Here is a 2,883-nt window from a genome sequence, read left to right as displayed (position 1 = left end):
CATGTTTCTTATCCAGGTGGTAAAATCATTCATAAAGGATTGTGAAAATTTGTTTTTTCAAATTTCTACTTAAGGACAAATAATTTGAGAATTCTAAAATTAAGCATGATGCTTCGATTGCAGTTTGTTTTGCATTTGTTATAATTTTCAAAATTATTTTTGAAGCAAGACAAAAGTTTAATGTCAGCTTAAGTGCTTAAATGTATCATGCTGACCAGAATCCTTTTGAGTTATTTTTATATGCATTATAAAATTTCCCATTTTTGCATTAAACAGAGGAGAAAAGGTCAAGTGACACTTAGATACTGGCACACACGAGGAGTAATTGTTGGCAGACAATAATAATGATTTTCTGAGGAGAAAGTGATGAAGTTTGAAAATTTTTCAAACTTTTCCAGCTACCAGTCTAGTTTTTTAGATTTGATAAGTTTTTCCAAAATTAAAATCAGATATACAATAACCACTGCTCTGTGTGATTACAAATAGGATTATCCATGTGCATAGCCTTGTAAGAGTACCATTTTATTTTTAGTGCTAAATTCTTGTTAAAAAATGTAGTTTTATACAGCTGATAGACCAACCTATATCCAAACTTTTATAAAAGATTATTAACTATTCTTGTTTTCCTCACATAGGCCTACTCCAAATGCTTCTTCCAATTCATTTTCAGCCATCGGTTCAAGAGCCAATGTCTTTTTAAAATAAATCCTCTGTGGTCTTGTTTTTAATGGCTCAACTGTCTAATGCAATTGAGTAGAGGTTTGCACTGAGAAATTATCATTTAGGCCTTACCCCCATGAAGTATTACTGTTAACATGTTCAGACTGCTTCCCTTCACCAATGTGAACAATTTTTTTCCCAGTGTTAAAAGCCACTTTACGACACTTGACTTCATATAACATATATTCACTGTTGTTACATACATATCCAAGTAAATCAAAATTTTGGGTGGAAATGTTGAGAAATGTGAGTTTGGTTTTGTTTTGTTTTACTTACAACATTAATTTATCCAGAATGGCAGCAGTTTTAGCAGATGTTCACAATCCATTTTCTAAATCAGATTTTATTTAATGAATCCAAAGTATCCTAGCTCTTTGTCAAAGACGGTCTATAGAAATGTTTTAAAAGATTAGTGATGCTATACTTTTTAAATTGTTGCAATATTAGAGATACATACCATTTTCACCTTTTTAAAAAGATGCATTTTATTTGCAGGTTTGTGAAATTCTTGCAAACTACTATAACAGGAACATTTTAAGTAAATTCTCTCAGTCATGTTTGCAAACATAGCATATGTATATATGTTAGGAAATTTTACTTTCTTAATCTTATCTTTTTAAAATATGCCTAATAAAAGACATTCCACTATTATAATATGCAATGCTCAGCTTTTCATAAAGAAATATTTAATTGTATTTTGTGTTTATACAGGTTATTTCATATAGTACTTTGTTCTTTATAATGCAGCCACTATAACTTGATAAGTCATTGCACTATTTAAAAATTCTTAATAATATCATGAATTTAATTTGCTTAAGATTTAGTACATTTCAGAACTCTTCAACTCTTGACAATTTGCATTGGGAAAAGAAGTCTTTGTTAAAAGTCAGTCTCCCCACCTCATTCCCATCCCTAGCAAAGCACTATCATTTTCATTTGGAATGGCATTCTGTTTCATGATGTGTTTTCAAATAGAGTTCAGAAGCTGCAACTCAATTCAACACAAATCTGTTGAGCTTTAAAATGTATTTGAAGTAATATTTAAATAGGCATTTAAAATTATGAATTAGATGTTTTTAAATTTATGCATAGTAATTTTGCACTGTAAAATAATTCCCTTCCCCCATTCCTTGTCTGCCATTCTGAATATGCTTATTAAAATATTTTTTAAACATAAAAAAAAACAAAACAAAAAACAGAAAACATGGACTCCAACTTTCTAAGGCTGCTGTAGCTAGTGATGCGCTTAACTACTGTCAGCATCAGAGACCAATGCTGAGCCCCCAATGTGGCACTGTTACTCAAGGTGACCAACTGGCCACTTGGTGACAAATTTATTACTTTGGGTCTCTTTCATTCCAGGGGGCCAGTGGTTCATTCTCACAGTGACAGATACCTATTCTGGATATGGGTTTTCTTTTCCTGCCCACGGATTCTCAGCCAGCACTATATGGGGGTTTATAGAATGCCTGATCCGCAAGCACAGAATCCTATGTAACATAGCATCCAACTAGGAGACTGGCTTCATGGTAAGTCTCCATGGGATCCACTGGTTATACCACACCATCCAGAAAAAGCTGGCCTTATAGACAGCTGGAATAGCTTTCTTTTCTTTTTCTTTTTTTTTTTTTTTAAAAAAAGAAAACCCAAGAGAAGCCAAGAGCTGGAATGACTTTCTAAAGGCACAGGTGAAGTGCCACTCAGAGGCAACACTCTGAAAGAATTGGGTGCTATCATTCAGGATTTATTATACACATTAAATCAGAGGCCTTTTTGACCCTGTCTTTGTTCATTTTCTGTTGCTATAACACAATAATACAGACTGGGTAATTTAAGAATAAAGGAAATTTATTACTTACAGTTCTGGAGGCTGGGAAGTCCAAGAATATGGTGCCAGCATTTGGCGAGGGACTTCTTGCTGTGTCATAACATGGCAGAGGGCATCGCATGCCAAGAGGGCAATGCACATCAGCTCAAGTTCTCTTCCTTTTTTTTTTTTTTTCTTTTTGAGACGAGGTCTCGCTCTGTTGCCTGGGCTAGCGTGCAGTGATGTTATTGTAGCTCACTGCAACCTCAAACTCCTGGGGCTCAAGTGATCCTCCCACCTCAGCCTTCTGAGTAGCTGGGACTACAGGTGCATGCCACCACACCTGACTATTATTT

General features: G+C 34.4%; 1 pseudogene; it reads left to right on the top strand.

Annotated features, from left to right (window-relative positions):
* The window catches only part of LOC105813717, a 2,772-nt pseudogene extending 1,904 nt beyond the window's left edge, over positions 1–868 (top strand).
* Positions 869–2,883: the final 2,015 nt, after the last annotated feature.

This window comes from Propithecus coquereli, unplaced genomic scaffold (genome assembly GCF_000956105.1).
Source record: "Propithecus coquereli isolate 6110/MARCELLA unplaced genomic scaffold, Pcoq_1.0 Scaffold289, whole genome shotgun sequence".
In the NCBI taxonomy this organism is placed as follows: domain Eukaryota; kingdom Metazoa; phylum Chordata; class Mammalia; order Primates; family Indriidae; genus Propithecus; species Propithecus coquereli.
This window is presented reverse-complemented; position numbering and strand designations above follow the sequence as displayed.